The sequence below is a fragment of the Octodon degus genome, unplaced genomic scaffold (assembly GCF_000260255.1).
Source record: "Octodon degus isolate 3935 unplaced genomic scaffold, OctDeg1.0 scaffold00221, whole genome shotgun sequence".
Lineage (NCBI taxonomy): Eukaryota > Metazoa > Chordata > Mammalia > Rodentia > Octodontidae > Octodon > Octodon degus.
Window position 1 is genome coordinate 3,668,651 of NW_004524797.1, and position 18,192 is coordinate 3,686,842.

Here is an 18,192-nt window from a genome sequence, read left to right on the forward strand (position 1 = left end):
TCTGTTCAGGATCCCGCGGCCTGGGTCGTCTCACTCACTCCCGGGCCTGCGCTCTGGGTCTGTTCAGGATCCTGCGGCCTGGGTCATCTCACTCACTTGCCAGGCCTGCGCTCCGGGTCTGTTCCTCGTTTCCTCCCTGGGCACATTGACACTGAAGCAGTTCCTGAGAAGGCAGCAAGTTCTCTTCATCTGCAGAAGGATTTTGCAAACAATCCAGCAAGCTCCAGGTGCATCTGACCACAAATACCTGAAGAACTGGAATCCCAGCATTCTGAAGCCTTCTCAAAAAAATCCTTCAGTCACCCTTAAGGATCACTGAAGTACCTTGTTCTGCTGTTCCATGACTTGATTGCCAAAGGACTCAAAGAAACCATCCCTTGCAAGTCTGGATCTTTGCCACTTCCACCCTCCTGGGCATCTGAGAGCTGGAAGCATGGGACTTGTTCCTCCGCAGTGATCCCAGCCAGGCTCCGTGGCTGGCAGTAGGTGTCAGCTCACTTGTCAGCTTCAGCCACTTGCTCCCCGCTTTGTCTTGATCTTAACCATTCAGCAGAAAAGTGTAAAAATGAAGGATAAGAAGAAAGCCATGCTGTTATGTTGAGCTGTAGGTGACTCAGGTCAATAATTTCTGACATTGCCAGTGAAGCTGAAGACCCAATACTATTATGGACTACTGGACTCTTTTAGAATATTTTGCTGAGTTAACACACCTATAATATTCAAATGATGGAACTAAACAAAAAAGGTGATACAGATAAACGTCCATTTTGCATCTCTATATTCAAAATGGTTAGGATAGATATGTAGTTGCATTCTCTTAATGAATAAAGGGATTTGTTGTAATAATGTTTGTAAATAGGATATCATGTCTGCATCTTGTACAGCAAATAACCACAAGAAGGCAGTATGCAATGTGTTAATTATTGAAATTGTCCTACAAATTTGTTTTAAAAAAAGATATCATGTTGATGTATAAAAAAATAATTTTCAATGGGAAAAAAAGACACCAGTCTCCTGGTACAGAAGCTACTAATTGCTGATATTACATTTTCCCTGTTAAAATTCTTCCATAATTTCTGGTTTCTGAGTAGCCAGTGACTGAATGCAGTATGCTCTTTTTTGAAAGGTGAATCTAAGTAAGTTACTTCTCCAGGGTTTGACCTACTTTGTGGTTTTACTCCACTTCTAAGAGAAAGAGAAAGCCTGTATTCATGTTTCTGAGGCCGTGCACCTTCTAGTCCTACTTATCTCTTCTCAAGCTTTTGTCACTTTCCTCCAGGCATGAGATTCTGCAGTCCCCATTCCTCAGGCTGCCATCACTGTGCCTTGCCTTTGCCCCCGAGGCCTCTGCTCACCTGAGGTCTCAGTTACTCTTCTCCCGGCACTTTCTCTTGCCTGTATTGAATTATATTTATTCACTTCACGGCACAACTCTTTCAGGCTGTGTTTCATGTTTGCAGTTTTACATGTTTTTCCCAATTTGGTGGGCATTTACATCCAACTCCTCTCTTGCAGAGTCTAAACTCCTGGAGCATAAGGGAACAGTAGTTTTCTTGGCTCCCTGTGTAGCACTTGAGGGCAGCACCTTTTACAACAGGCACAGGTATCTGTCTCCTTCAGACGTCTTGGTCCCTCAGTGTTCTGGTCATGCTCCATCTAGCCACAAGGTGGCAGGCTCGTACTCCGGTTCTTGATTTCCTTTGGGCAAGAAGGAGGCCTTCAGGTTGAAAAGCCTTTGAGCGAATGGAGAGGCCCCTTTGAAATGAGGGGGTCACATGCTACAGCAAATTTCTCTGAAAATGGCCTCTGCATCCTCCCTTCTTCACTGACTCTGAGGCACAGTCTAAAAAGCAAGACAAAGAGAGAGGCTCTTTAGTGAGGCAGAGGACTCACTGTATTATTTACAAATCAGTTTTAGGGAGAGTGAAAAGGAACCCAGAGCTTTGATTTAGGTGGGAAAGAAAATAAACGCGTACTGCTCCTCTACTGGGCTTTGTTTTATATTAACCTCAGGTTCAGGAGGAAAGAGCAAGGATCCAGTACACCATTGCCCTTGGGGCTAAACCGTCTCTCTACTAATTTTTGTAAATAAAATTTAATTGGAACACAGGGATGGTCGCTTGTTCCTATATGTTCGGTCTTTTGTACAACCACAAGTAGTTATGACAGAGACCATGTATGACCAAAAAACATTTACTATTTGACCATTTCCAGACAAAGTTTGGGACTATCAGCTCTATACTGATGTATACTTTGTAGAAACCTTGCATCTGGTTAGCATTTAGACAGTTTTTCATAAAAAGTGATTTGGTTTTTTTAGGGGAAAGACTTGATTTCTTTTTTTCCCTAAGGAAGAAACATTCAGAGTAGAATGATACGGGTCCCTTGAGGTTTCTTAAGAATGTGGCTATAAATCGGTTTATATGTGTTAATTCTTTCCAATTAATTATTGCAGTGTGGAGTATCTTTTAATTTTTTAAGAAGAAAGGGCATGCATGATGTGACTTTGTTTTAGTTTCTCAGAAGAAATTTTCAGACCACAGCTGTTCTAATTATTTGTCAAGATACCAATCAAAGGCCCTGTAGCTATTTACCTTTCATTCAAGAAATATTCTTGGCAGGCATAGATGTTGTGATTTAATTATGAGTTTGTAATTGCTCAGACAATGCTGAGTCAAAACCATGTTAATTCACTTTGTAAACTTCACACTGTCAAACATACTTGATATAGATCATCTTTATGCAAAACCTTTGGGGTTTTGATAATGGTTATATTTTCAGTAGTTTCTCAGTGTTCTTACACTTACAAAATAGGAAAATCAGAACCAAACTAATTATTTTTGAGCATACAGAGAAGAGATTAGCTGGGTCCTGTTAGATCCTCTTAGTTTAGGCAGAGGAGTGCTTCCAGCTTGTGAGAACGTCTGTTTCTGGTAAGGTTTGCAGAAATGATCTGCCACGGGGGAAAGTTCTCAGCTCATGAGTATGGGTGACAATCAAAGCTAGTAGGGTTGGGCTGGCGAGATAGCTCAGCACTCTAAAGTGCCTGCTTAGGCAAGCACTCAGGGACCATGGTTTGATCCCTGACACCACATGCCATGCCAACCCTGCTCCCAGGGTTGGCTGAGCCAGCCACACACACACATACAAATAAATAAGTAGATAAAATAAAAGTTAGTAGGCTATCTATCTTCTCAATAACTTTCTTCGGCAGAAAGTTTATGAGGCATATAGAGGAAACTCTTCTTTACATTCCAAGGTAATTATGGAATAGAATCTTTCTATCTACCTAAGAAAAGAATTGGGTATGTGAGAGTCACATGCTCTTGGAATCCCCTCAAGATTATTTAAAATATCATTTTCCAAATGGTCTTTTCTTTGAAATAGGAAAGCAGGATTCAGCAGCTTTCATTATTCATTGATTGGCAAGCTCCAAATGACAAGTTCCACTAAATACTTATTTTGCCTCTGACTAGTAGATTTTGAACATTTCTCTCTAATTTTTACAGCTGTGCACATATATGAATAATAGATTTTTTTGGGATGATACAGGTGTAGAATTATTGCTTATGTTATTTCTTAAGCAGTTATGCTCTCATTACTTAAAAGAAGGCTAATATTGTTTGCACAAAAGTTGGTGATTCCCTCCCCTAAATAGTAATGAAATTACTTGTTCTGAGTAAACTTTTTATGTCATCTTATAATAAAAGCTAAAAAAAACCCCAAGTAATCTTTTTTGGTATTTCTACCCTGTAATTATTTACATAATTTAGGAATTTCAGGACTTAAATTTTAGTTCTTTGCTATTATAGAGTTCATAATGTTGATTTATGTTTCTCTATGCTGATTTCATCAAGCACTTTAAAAATGTGTTATATTTATATATTTATATATTTTCTGAACTTGGATGTGTGAAAAATTTTTTATGTTGTTTTCATAAATAAAAAAATGCCTGGGCATAAGATTTTTGACTGAAAAGCATTATTCTTGGGAAAAAAAGCCCACTGTTATAGCTGTATTAATAATAATGCTAAATCATATTTTAAAATATGAAATCATAATTCATACAAATAGAAAATGAACATTATAGAGATTTTTTTTGACTCATTAATTAATGAGGGAACAGACACTGTGTTACAACTGTACCAAAGGGAAATGCAAAGAGCCACACATTACAAAGGCAAATGAAGAATGCTGGAATAAATTTACAAATAGATGTAACATGGGTCAATCTGTGAGGCAATAATCAATTATATCTCACTCGATATGATGAATTTGCATTTTAATGGATAAGAATAATTTGCATCATTTCAATTTTCTATAACTTACAGAGTTGTGAAATAACTGAAAGACAATGAAAAACTGATATAACCTGGAAGGGTGTGCTAGAGAAACACTCTATAATCTCTTTGATCCTTTGCAATGTCTCTAACATTTTTCTATACAATAACATTGTGTCTATTGTATTTGGAATAGTTTTAAGTATGTTCCATGTCTTAATTCAATAAGCCTTCATCAAATTATCTTTATTTTAGAGATGGAAAAATGAAGGCTTTGAAGTTTTAATTTGTTCATGGTAATGTGAAAAATCCAAAATTTGGAAAAGAATGTGTATACTATTCTATACAGGTAACCACACATGTGTGCACAAAAATATTAGGACAAAGAAATGTGGTCCTTACCAAGGCTTATCCACAGGATATTCATGATTTGTGTTAAGAACAAAAGGCAAGGTGCAGAACAATATTTGTGAAACTATTTTGTTTCTATGAAAATAGGCAAACTTAGAGCAATAGGAACTTTCAGTCATTGCTGGCAGAAGCACAAAATGGTACAGCTGCTTGGAAGATCACTAAGCATTTCTTTTCTTTTTCTAAAATAGGCTCTTGCTATGAAGCGTAGGCTAGTCTCAAAGTCAAATCCTCCTGCCTTAGTGTCCTGAGTGTTAGAATTATAGCTGTGAGCAATATGCCTGGTTCTGTGGGCAGTTTTTATTATCTTTTTTATTTTTTTTTTTTACAAAATTCAGCATATTTATAATTTGATTTTTTAATTTTTATTTATTTTTTAGCTGAACCGGGGATTGAACTCAGGTCCTTGCACTTGCCAGGCAAGCGCTTATTCCACTGAGCCGAGTCTCCCCAGCTGTAATTTGAATCATCAGGCATATTCCGTAGCATTTACCCAAGTGAGTTGAAAAAGTAAATCCACACAATCACTGCACGTGGCTGTTTATAGCAGCTTTATTCATGTTTGCCCAAACTGGAAAGCACTCAAGTTGTCCTTTGGTAGGTGAATAAATAAATAAATTGTGGTACATCTAAATAATGGAATAGTTATTCATGTTAACAAGAAATGAACCATAAAGAAAGATGGAGGAAACGTAAAGACTTGTCAGTAAATTTAAAGAGTCAGTTTAAAAATGTGACATGGTGCCAGTAATACGACATTCTGAAAAGGCAAAACTATGCAGATGGTGAAAAGATAAGTGGTTGCTATGGTTTTGGAGGAAGGGAGGATGAATAGGTATAGTACAGGGGGTTGGAGGGGCAGTGAAACTTTCTATATAATATATTATGGTGGATAGATGTCATTATAAAAATTTTGAAATCCACAGAATAAATATATAATTCTAAGAGTGAGCCTTAAGATAAACTATAGACTCTAGATGAAAATTAACTGACAATGTTGGTTCATCAGTTGTAACAAATTTACCAGTGTAATGCAGGATGCTGACAGTGGAGGAAGTTTTGTGCCTCCACATATGAATTTGTGTGTGTGTGTGTGTGTGTGTGTGTGTGCGCGCGTGCATGTATGAAAATAGAATATGAGAACTCTATTTTTTCTGATCAATTTCTCTGTGAACCTAAAGTTTCTCTAAGAATGCATTTATTTATTTATTTATTTATTTATTTATTTATTTTTGGCAGAATCAGGGATCGACCTCAGGCCCTTGCACTTGCTAGGGAAATGCTTATTCTACTGAGCTCTCTCCCTGACCCTAAGAATAAATTTAAATGAGCCAGAAAGAAAATAAAGATATTCAAGAAAAATCAAACCAAACTAACCAGCAATCAAGGCTGCGTGCTATTTTTGTCCTAATATGCTTATGTATGGTTTCATGACTAGGGGGGAAATGCTCTAGGTAGGTTTTTAAAGACCAGAAAATGGGGTGGTACCAGGTACAGAAGACTGTTTTCTTTGTTTTGTTTTAGTTATTAAGCTAGTATGCATTAATTCTGCTGTATGAAAATCATGAAAGAAAAGATTAAGACAAGTGCAAATCTCTTAGCAAGCTTTACATATATAAAAGTTCTTTAATGTAACTGTGCTACATTTTTGTTCTCTAAAAAAATTTTAAAAGATTAAAATTAAATGTGCAAAATGTAAAATAAACTGTTGTTTTCTAACTATAACTGCAAGCTGCTTTTGGTTAGACTTTTGTGATTCGGTGACAATGTTTTTCAGCATCTATATTTTACAGTATTACCTGGGGGAGATGGACAAACATAATGAGGTCAATAAACTGCTCCAGAGATTCTTCTGGTTCCCTATTATGACTAGATTTGGTGACATGGTGATCATTTCAGCATTGATGACAGCATTTTTGGGGGACTAGTAACAACAGAATCCAGACTTCAATGAGAGTGATGACGCATATATATTACTAATTAACTCTTTGGAGAAGTTTGTCTGAGAAGGTAAGAAAATTGAATGTAGTAGAGGAAGGTGAATGGAGTAGGGAGAAAGAAGAAAGCCTTTTCTTTTTTGGTAAGACAGAAGAGGTATTAAGATTCTGCAGAGAATCAGTATGTATAGGATAGGTTTATTTAGTATGAAGGATTCACCCATGCAATTATGGTGCACAAAAAGTCCTTAGATCTGTGTCTGTAAACTAGAAGCTAGGAAAGCTGGTGGTGCAGTTCCAGTCTAAAGGGCTGAGAACCAGCGAAGCCAATGGCATAAGTCCTACTCCAATTTGGAAGGTTAGAATCAGGACAGCCCGCGATCTGAGTTGTAGGCTAGGTCTGAAAGCCTGAGAGCGAGGCACACTAGTGCATGAGGGCAGGAGAAAATGCTGTTCCAGCTCAAATAGACAGCGAGCACATTCATTCTTCTGCCTTTTTGTTCTATAGGCTCTCAGTGGGTAGAATGATGCCCACCCACTGGTCAGACAGGATCTTTTTGAGTTGATCTCCCAATTCAAATGTTATTCTTTTTTTTTTTTTTTTTTTTTTTTTTTTTTTGTGGAACCAGGGATTGAACTCAGGCCCTTGTGCTTGCCAGGGAAGCACCAAATGTTATTCTGTACTGAAGACACCTCCACAGACAACCAAGAAATAATAATTCACCAGCTATCTGGGTCTCTCTTAGCCTAGTCCAGCTGACACATGAAATTAACCATCACAATAGAGAGAACCGTGGACATATTTAAATGCTAACCTTCAAGAAACACTAGAAAAGAGATGGGGGATGGGTAGGTATGCTGCAAGTTACTAGCAAGAAGTCCCTAAGATGTTGGTGATGAGATCCAGAGCACAGGAAGGATAGTTTTATAATTAAGAAGGAAGAATCTTAATTATAACAGAAGGGAAGGAAGAAAGGAAAAGTAAGATTTTTTTTTTTCAAACGATAGTATCTTTGTGTTATAGGATGTGAGATTATCTACTGGGAATGGAGAAACTAAAGAGACTGGACATTTGAAGAAAGGGGCTGTATAATGTACTGTAATTCATTAGAGTCATTTTTTTTAACAGGATCACATGTATTTCTCACAACTTATTCTACTTATAGCTCCAAAGGAACCTCTCTACTTACTCATATATTATTAAACAAGTAACATTTAATTGTCTAATCATAATTGGGCATACTGGTTCACAAGTTTGGTTTTTTTGTTTTTTGAGGTTTCTATATTTTATTCAAGTTTTATCTTGAGTGATGTCAGTTACAGCATACAAAGGGTAGAATCTAATTCTACACAAAATGGAAGACTCTAAAATGTACCCAATAAACTGCTGAAAAATAAATTGAGTGGTAAGAATACAACCTATGTCCCATTTAGATTCCTAGTGTTGTCACTAAATGATTACAGTTGTGCAGATTTCCTAGCTTGTAGCTGGTCATACATTGGTAAAAAGGCAAAAAGCTACAACGTGGGATGGAAATTCTGAATGGCTTCATGACATTCCCTCTTTCTACCCCCAAATGGCACAAAAGAAAGTTACTGCACACTGGTGTAAAAGAGGGACTGAGGTGGGACCAGGTTGTGAAAGTCTATCTAAAAAGGATGCTTTCAGATGAGTTTGTACACACCAGCAAGCCATGAGATTCTCACCAGTCAGAGTTAGGAAACTGGGTTTAATTTTCTCAAAATTCATTCATTTACTCAATGCAGATTTACAAAGTAGATACACATTATTAACTTCAATGCATAGTCCTGTAGTCTTGGGGCCACCAACTTCTCCCATGTACACAGATGAAAGGCCCTTTTTGGAATCTGATTTCTTCTGTACCCCTGAATCAATGACACCTTAAAGTGGAAGCATCTTCAACCTGGAAGTCTATCATGATTTTTTTTCCAGTTCTACTTCCTAGATATACAACATTCAAAGGCACACTAAATTCTGAAGGTAGGCATGCTGAAAAATAGTTTAAAATTAAAATTAATGACTGTACTTTATGCATTTATGCTTGAAATTCCAGTTCTAGTTGTGGATATTCTTGCCATCCAACAGAGCTGACAGTGTGAGCTTGATTCCTGGATTTAGGTATCCTAAATCAATCAGGCTGGAATTGTTCACTTTGGCTGAGAAGCAGGCCTCAGAGTCAGTCCGATGCTTGGAGGCTATTCTGAAACATGTGTTACTCTTCCCTGCCATCCAGGTAAGACAAACCGAAAACACTCTCCAACTTCTTTTTCATCTGGTAAATGGAGCCACCGAATTCTGTCTCATCATTCACAGTGGTGTGAAGCTGGAACTCATCCAGGTCTTGCAACCAATTGCAGAGTTGCTCCGGCATCACTCAGGACTTTGCAGTCTCAAAATTCATCTGGTAGCCAGCCAGCAAGTCCTCATAGCTGAGTGCCAGGGCTCCTTGGATTGAAGGGGCTGTGATATAAAAAGTCACAGCCCAGGTTGAGGTGCTCCAACTTGTGCTCTGTCTTGATTTTAACATTCTTTTTCCTGGTGTTAAGTGAGAAGGTCAACTTCAGTCCATGTGCAAGCTGATCCTCCATAGTGACCTTGGTGCCGAGGGTACTGTTCATGTGCAGCTTCTTTGTGAATGTCAGGCCATCCTCTGTCTACCTCTGCTTGGTTTCCAGACTGCCTGTCACTTTGGTGTTCTCTGTGCTGGCTGAGCCTGAGTGTGTGAATTCCAATCCATTCTCAGACTTGGTTCTCAAATCAAGTTTCATTCATTCAAACCCATAACCCTTGGTGAAGACATCCCTGGCAGACTGGCCAAGATTGGCTAAGTGGGAGGCACAGCCTGGTTCACCAGTTTGATATCAGCCCAGGTAACTTAATAAGACCTCGTCAATAAAATAGAATTAAAAAAAAAACCCTCAAATAGGGGCCAGGGAGATAGCTCAGTAGAATAAGAGTTTGCCTGGCAAGTGCAAGGCCCTGAGTTCAATCTCTGGTACCACAAACAAAAAACAAAACAAAACAAAACAAAACAACAACAACAAAAAACCTCAAATAAAATGTGCTAGGAGTATAGCTTAGTGTGAGGTCCTGGGTTCAAACCTCAGTACTGTAAAAGAAATGCATAATCAGAAATATCTTTAGGGAGAATGGTAATAAAAATGTTACCTTTATTCAATGTCTGTGCTCAGTTCTCCATAGCAATAGCAACCAAGAGAAAATAATACAATGATGAAATTGACTTCAGTGACATTTGAATTGTAAGAAAGTCTTACGGGGTCTGGGGAGATAGATCAGTAGTGTAAGTGTCTGCCTGGCAAGTACAAGGTCCTCAGTTCGATCCCTAGTACAAAAACAAGAAAGAAAAAGGGAGAAAGAAAGCAAGTCTTTTAGACCATGAAGAAAAATAAAAGAGTGGCCTTACTGGTGGTCACATTAAGAACTTTTTGGCTAGGGCCGGGCAGATGGCTCAGTGGAATAAGCGCTTCCCTGGCAAGCATAAGGGCCTGAGTTCAATCCCCGGTTCTGCCAAAAAAAAAATAAATAAAAAATAAAATAAAAAAGAACTTTTTGGCCATCTTCATGAGTGGTTCCCTAATCTATTTCCCCCAGCAAATCTGTAACATGTTATTATTCACCTGCATCAGTGCTGGAGATGTAACAGGTATTTAGGACGACTTTCTTTTCTCTTGTTACCTCCTTGTAGGATGGTTCTATGATCAAGTTCACTGACTCTCCTGGCAACAGTGATAGGAAGTCTAGGGTTTCCAAAGTCATCCTCAAGTGATCACTTCTGTGCTTCTTCCTAATGCCAACTGTTTCAGGTTCTGTTGAACCTGGGGTTGCCTGTCCTCTCAGGACAGACCATTCTTTTAGCCTTTCCTTTGAAATGTGTATTTCAAGATAAGTAGCAAGAAAATCTGAGTACCTATTAAATGCAAGGCCAAGTTGATGCCCAAATATTATCTGTAGTACTTTAAAGTTTCTGTTAAAAAGCAGAATTCTAGGGCTGGTCACATGGCTCAGTGGACTAAAGCACCTGCTTAGGCAGAGTGCAGCGGCTGGGGTTTGACTGATTAGGGGTCAGGTGAGTCCCTTACAGCCTATCAACCTTTTATAGGGAAGTACCAAGGGACTATGCCAGCCAAGGAAGGCAGTGGTCTTTCCCATTTTACTTATATTCTTTGGGCCAAAGTTGAGAGCACATGGGGCACTTCTAATTATAATGATTAATTATTTGAAACTGAAGGGCAAGTTTTCTCTATTTTTAAAAGTACTTTAAAAATTACAAAAAAAAAGAATTTTAAGAAAAATTTTTCTTTTTTAAAAAATTTTTGTATTTGGTACAGGGCCTCACTTGCAGTGTGGCATGTGGTGCCAAGGATCAAACCATGGTCCTTGTGCTTGCCAGGCAGGTGCTTAGAATTCTGAGCTACCTCCCTAGCCCTTATGAAAGATTTTTCAAACCTTATTTGTTCTTCCTTTTAATGCATCTATGTAGTTTTTGGAAATGACAGACATATTTTGGTTAGAGCAATAGGTTTGGGCCAGGGATTTAGCTCAGCAGCATAAGCATCTTCCTGGCAAGAGAGGGGAGAGGGGAGAAAAGAGAGAGAGGAGGGAGGAGTTCAATCCCTGGTTAGAAAACAAACAAACAAACAAACAAACAAAAAAACAAAGAAAAACAATAATCAGGCTGTGTCAGTTAGCTTTTGTCATGTGATATACCAGTCCAAGTTTAGTGGCTTACACCCACTTTCTGTAGCTCATAATTAATTCTTCAGGTCAGCCGGGCAGATCTTCTGGTCTAGTCTAGCTCTCTCTGGTGATTTTGATCAGCTGATGGCCTTGTTCGCATATTTGGGGTTGGAATCCAGCAAAGAGGACATTTTCTGTGCACAGCTGTTCATCTTCCTGCAGAGTACCTGGGGTTCAATTTATGTGTGGTCTCAAGGTTTTTAAAGCAGCAAGATGAGCTGGGGAGATAGCTCAGTAGAATAAGTGCTTGTCTGGCAAGCACAAGGGCCTGAGTTCAATCTCCAGTTCCACCAAAACAAAATAAACAAACAAAAAACCAAATGTTAAAGCAGCAAGATGTCTGGCCTCAGGGACTAAGTGCTTCTGGCTTTCTGCTTGCATCTAACTCATCAGTGTCTCCTTGGCTCAGTCAAGCTCTGTGACCAAGTCCAGATGCAAGACAGTGAAGAAATGGATTTCATTTCTTAATGGAAAGAACTCCAAAATGCTGTTGGAAAGGAGCATAGATACTGGGCTCAAAAAAGCCTTTTAGCAATTCGCTGATGCCATGTAAGGGATTTCCTACAGTTTTTCATGTTAACTGTCACATTTTCTAATTCATAAGCCATTTTCATTCTCAGAGTGCACTTTCATGCACATGAATCAAAAATGCTTCCACAAAGGACCTTTATTTAATTGAGGTCAAATCTCTCATTGAAAATTTGAGGATTTTTACAAAGGAGTCACCTTATTTGAAATTGTGCTTATGGATTTAGAAAGTAAAGGTATAAGTAGCACATGTTTAAGAGAAGCATGAGGGAGGGAGGGAGGAAGAGAGGAGAGAGAGAGAGAGAGAGAGAAGAAAAGAGAAGAGAAGAGAAGAGAAGAGAAGAGGAGAGAGGAGAGAGAAGAGAAAATTGAGAGGGGAGAGGGAAGAGGAGAGGAGAGAGGAGAGAGTGAGGAGAGAAGAGAGAGAGGAGAGAGGAGAAAAGAGAGGGGAGAGGGGAGAGAAGAGAGGAGGGAGGAGAGAGAAGAGAGAGGAGAGAGGAGAGAAGAAAGAGGGGAGAGGAGAGAGGAGAGGAGAGAGGGAATGAGAATGGATATGAGTATCAGTACAGGATCAGAATAGGGGTTAAAAGCATGAACTTTCCAGTTAGATCATTTGGGCTAGAATTCCAGCTCTTCTACTCTCTAGTTGGCTTAAGTAAGTTATAGAACCTCTTTGCTCTTGTGCATCTTGATTACTTTTCTTCTTCCTGAGTCAAAAAAACCTGGCCCTAAGAGTTAAAGGAGGAAAGGTTTGTTTGTCTCACAATCTGAGGAAGCTCCAAGACATGGTGGATGGCGGAGAGGCATCACTGAGGAGGAAAAGTTCGTAGTAGCCAGAAGATAGCAAAGCAGCAAGCAAGCAAGTCCAAGCCACCTTGACAGCTTCTTCCTGCCCTTTTCCACCCTATCTAGGCACCAAGCTTGGGGGGGGGGTGCAAAACCAGTCAGTGGAGTAGGTTAGTGACACACATCCTTAATTCCAGCTTCATGCCAGTATCCAGGCACTTCTGAAAAAGCCCCACCTAGGATGCATGCGGCTTTGGGGCAACATCTAGACCCAAACCGTAGCACTGAGTTTCTGCATTTATCAAGTGAGAATAATAATATTTAGTCACAGCTGGTTAAAGGATGTATAAAGAGCTTAGAATAGTCCACAGCTCAAGAGAAGTATTTTATAGATTTAGCTTTTATTTGTATTTATGTGTCTGATTTCTTGGCTCCCCAGTTGTCCAGGTTTGAGGCAAAACTTGCCCTTTTAAAACCTGGTTGTGCAGCCTGTGCACTCACTCTTGTGAACACTGCAAGTACTGGCTATTCCCTCCCTAGGTCATGTCTGGACTACAGAGAAATTGTTGCTAGTTTCACCAGTCCATCTTGATCATTGCATATCACCTTTGTACCTCTAGGGTTACAAGACTCCTGAATGTTGCCTCATTCTCTTAGGGAGTTTAGCATTTCATTTCAGCCTAAAAGATTCAGCAAGTCATTTATCAATCACATTTCATTTATTTTATCCCTTTTCTGCAATACTAGAAAACAAATTCAAGATGTCATATCAGTTTATATGTAAGCCCTTGACAATTGCGTGTGTTGTAGTCAGGGTTTATAAGAGAAACAGTTTAGTACAGGACACATAATTTAAAGCTGTGTTTTATAATATACACTAAAAGAGTGCAGGAAATCTTTCCATACACTAAGGACCTAAAGAATCTAGCTGAAGGCCTAGATCCAATGGCAATGTCCATGGTAATGTCTTCCATGAGTCCCACTGGAGGCCTAGAGCCTATGACAACTTATGCAAATCTGTATCAAAGATCTGCACTGGGAAGGTCCAAAGGTCATTGGTAGAAGCTGGAAAGTCTGTGATAGCAGGATGAAAGATCTGTGTCAGCAAGCAGAAGGATTTTCATTAGAGCCAGGAGGTGATCCTCAAGGTAAGGACCAAAGTTCCCCTGAAGAGAACCACAGCCATCCTCAGCAACAGCAAGGTCCTGAGCTCCTCCAGTAATGGGAACAGCTAAGTTTATATCAGGAAAACTAGCTTCTCCAGGAGAATCAGCAGCACACCATATTCCCCTGTAGTTCTTCCTCTTTTGCTGTTGGCATCAATCCTTAGGCAGGTGTAAGGAGACTCACATAGAGAGAAAATATTCTCTCAGGCTTTCACAGAGAGAAAATTGCTCAAGCAATGACCGTGACTCATCCACATGGCTGACACTGACAAAGGATCTACAGACTACAGTACAGGGTTTCAGGATAAAACCTGAGGGGATTTGACTGACCTTATCAGATACAGAAGTTACATTTCTTGTTATATAGGTCTTGCTTTTTCTTGGTCTTAACCATCCAGCAGAAAAGTATAAAAATGAAGTACAAAAGGTAAATCCATATTAATATGCTAAGCTGTAAAAGGCTCAAGTCAACAGCTTTTGACATTGCCAGTCTTACAGAAAACCTACTATTATTATGGACTACTGGACTATATTGGAATATTTTGCTGAATTCATGTACCTACAATATTTAAATGACAATGGAATACCCTTCTCTGACAAAACTAACCAAAAAAGGGGGGATACAAATGAACGACCATTTTGTATCTGTATATTCAAAATAGTTAAGATAGATATACAGCTTTCTCTTAATTCAATGAATAGAAAGATTTACTCTAATAATGTTTGTGGACAGGATATCATGTCTGCATCTTGTACAATGAATAACCATGAAGACAACAATATGCAGTGTATTAATTATTGAAACTGTGCTAGAAATCAGTTTTGAAACTGTCACATTGCTATTTGTTTCTCAATAAAATTATTTTTAAAAAGTAGATGGGTAAGGAAAATGGAAAAAAACCCAAAATCCAAAAAGAATCCTTAGGCAGGTGAGCACCCAACACCCAGTATTCCTAAATTATAAAGTTTTACGGAATACTTTATAATTCATTATATATATCATGGTATCTTTCCACTCAGAATGTCACAATAGCATGTAATGTTCAGTCCATATATTTCTTTTCTTAAAAATGTGTTTAGAGTTGTTGGTCAAAACAAGATCACACAAGGACATGTGAATAGAGCTTCTTTTCTCCTCCTCCTTCTGTTGTAGTTTCTTCCCACTCTTCCTCACCTCTTCCTTTGAAACACACATTTATAAACTTTCATATGAGAAAATGGAAGGGACACTCCCACAGTCAAACACCAGATGTCTTAAATCTGGACTTGCATGGTTTACTACTAATTTGTGTCTATAATTCGAAATCTCTCCCCACTCCATCCTTTCCAGAAATTGTTTGGAGGGCTACAGAGAAAGGAGGCCCTGTTTTCCTAAGAATGATTGTAATGTACTCCCAGAAAGTGACAAGCAAACTTTGTGAAAATGGAGAATGATGACAAGATGAGCTATGTGTTTGAAAGGAGATTCAATTATAGCTTTTGAAAACAAGAGACACACAGTAAAGAAGATTAAGTATGCATCTGAAAGGAAATTCAAACACTGTATATAATTAAATGAATGCACCATATTCTCATGGTTTATAAATTTAGAATGAGGGATATAAACCTTTTGATTATGGTTGTGCTTAATTTTCTCATCATTCTTCTCTCAGGGCAGGGTCAAGTCTTGTGTACTTGTAGGGTATAATTATACTGAAGGAACACTTCTGGGAGGTTGTGGTAATTTGACTGTTTTTCCCACATTGATCTTGACCACCCTGTTCTGCCTTTTAGCTAAATGCTTTAGCCAGTGTGATTTTCAAGGTAAATAACCTCACCACTGCTCATTAGTGGTTTCTCAGAAGAAAACAAAAATTTCTTGGCTTATAAAGCCTTGAATGGCTCGTTGTCTGCCTGTTTGTGTTTCTTTATTTGGACTATTTGCCTTTTTCCCTGTTGCTTCTTATGTGGAACATTCTTGTTTCAGCTGCCATAGAATATCATCTCTTCTTCCTATACCTGATTGGAATACCCTCCCCCATATCCCATCGTCCATGTACATTGGGTGGCTTCTTTGTTACAGAGCCATGTTTTTCTCTGTCCAAGCACCGATCCAAGCTTGTGATCATTAATTTATTAATGTGATTATATTTGGCACACAACATGTGCAAATGGTGGCCTTTCTCTGAGACTATTATCAAGAATGTCAAGAGAATGTCTGTCCTCCACAGTAGAAGTAGAAAAGGTGTGTTAAGTTTCCTCAAACCTTAGAAGGGTCACATTCAACACTTCTATGACAATACTTAACAAGAGAAAAACACAGTAGACTTATTTAATCAAGGTTTGCATGACATGGGAACTTTCAAATTAAAGACTCAGTGACCTAGGGAAAGCTATCCATTTTATTCTTAGATTAGATGAAGGATGGACGCTTGTGTAAAAATGTCATGGGCCAAAAAGATAGGATCCAAGGTAGGAGACTGAATGGGGGAACAGAGCAAGGGCTGTCTTTTCAGAATCTCTGGCCTCTTCCTCCTGAACATGGGGCAGGACCCTGATACAAAGAGGCTCTCAAAATCTATTTTCAGACAAGTCAGAGTATTCTTTTATGGCCAATTCCTCCACAGAAACTTAGGGAAAAATTAGAGTAATATGTTTAGGCTTTATGGGTTGATTTGGTGAAAAGAGATTCTAGTTTTGATGACCAGCTTTGGGGATAAAAATTCTGATTTCTTTGCTTGGGTGAGGATGACGGGCGGGAGAAAGGACAGAATGAAAAGATTAGAGAGAAATGCTCCTTCTGAGGCTTTTCTGATGTCCTTCAGTTTTAAGTATTCAAAATGCTGAACTACCACTTCATAGATACACTTCATAGTATCTTTTTCTGGGCCTCAATCCCACTTTATAGCCAGCACACAGTAAGCAGTATGTACTTATTGACTGAATAAGCAAACAACTATCAGAAATTGTTCTTATTCAAGCTCATTTATTCAGCTTTGAAAATTAAAGTTCCTAAGGCTTTTCTGACTTATTTGTATGTATAATTCATTCTAATTTGCATTAGTTATAGTCTATAAAGACACTATGAAAACTCATTAGTGAGTATGGAGCCATTTCTCCTAGAGAAATACAGGGTTAGGTTTCTAACCCTGCTCACAAGATTTTTGTCAACCTATATGTGATGTTATGTGTTTGTATTCAAAGACACTTTATTCAGTATTATTGTTGGGTTATTAACATGGAACTTACTGCCAACAGCACTATAACTCATGCCTAATGAGAGTTGATCATTCATACATATGTTTTCCTGATGACATATTAGAGATGCCTTCTTAATAACAGTAAATAAAACCTTAGCACTGTATGTGGGAGTGGTTTTAAACAGTGAAATCACTAACAAAGATAAAGCCTGCTGAGGCAGAAAAATGTGGAAAAATGTGGCACTAAAGAAAATGGGGAAATGATATTTGTGTACTGTGTAAGAGCTTAAATAAGGCAAAATGTCACCGCCTTTGACCTCTCCTGGTAATGTGAATGTGGGAGAAATGAAATTTTCACCACTCTGTATATATCTGAGAATGACTGTAAAAGTCTATGGTTATTGTTTGGAGATTACAGTAAATTGTCAAAAATAGGTGAATCTGCAAATAATGAATCACAAATAATAAGGACTGATTGTACATGTATATATTATAAAACATGTCAATATATTTTTCATACTTTTATTAAATACACGCATGTAACCATAGTCAATATGTTTTACATAGCATTGCACCAATTGATGATATATTGTATCTCTGTGAGAAAGTATCCTTTGAAAATGTATTTTACTCTTTTTTTTTCATTTTGGTGCTGGGGTCTAACTTGAGACCTTGTGCAAGCTAAATGCATGCTGTCACCATTAAGCTACAGCCCCAGCCCTCCACAAAATGCACTTCAAAGGGTTTTCCCAGGCAAAGTTGCATGTATTCTTGGATATAAGGATTCTATGGAGCAACAGTTTGGGAGGTGCTAAAGTCAGGAAATGGTCTAAGTTTGTAGCACCTGAAGAAAGGCAGTATCTCAGAAACTCACAATTATGCTTTGAAGAGAACAGGTTCAATTGAGACAAGAGTTTAGTCTGCATCTACTTTACTGTTGTATATTTCACCCATCTTTTCTTTTCTTTTCTTTTCTTTTCTTTTCTTTTCTTTTCTTTTCTTTTCTTTTCTTTTCTTTTCTTTTCCTTTCCTTTCCTTTCCTTTCTCTTTCTCTTTCTTTCTTTCTTTCTTTCTTTCTTTCTTTCTTTCTTTCTTTCTTTCTTTCTTTCTTTCTTTCTTTCTTTC

General features: G+C 38.3%; 1 pseudogene; it reads right to left on the reverse strand.

Moving 5' to 3' along the window:
- Positions 1-8,705: 8,705 nt before the first annotated feature.
- On the reverse strand, positions 8,706-10,427 carry LOC101589906 (annotated as a pseudogene).
- Between the last annotated feature and the right edge of the window lie 7,765 nt (positions 10,428-18,192).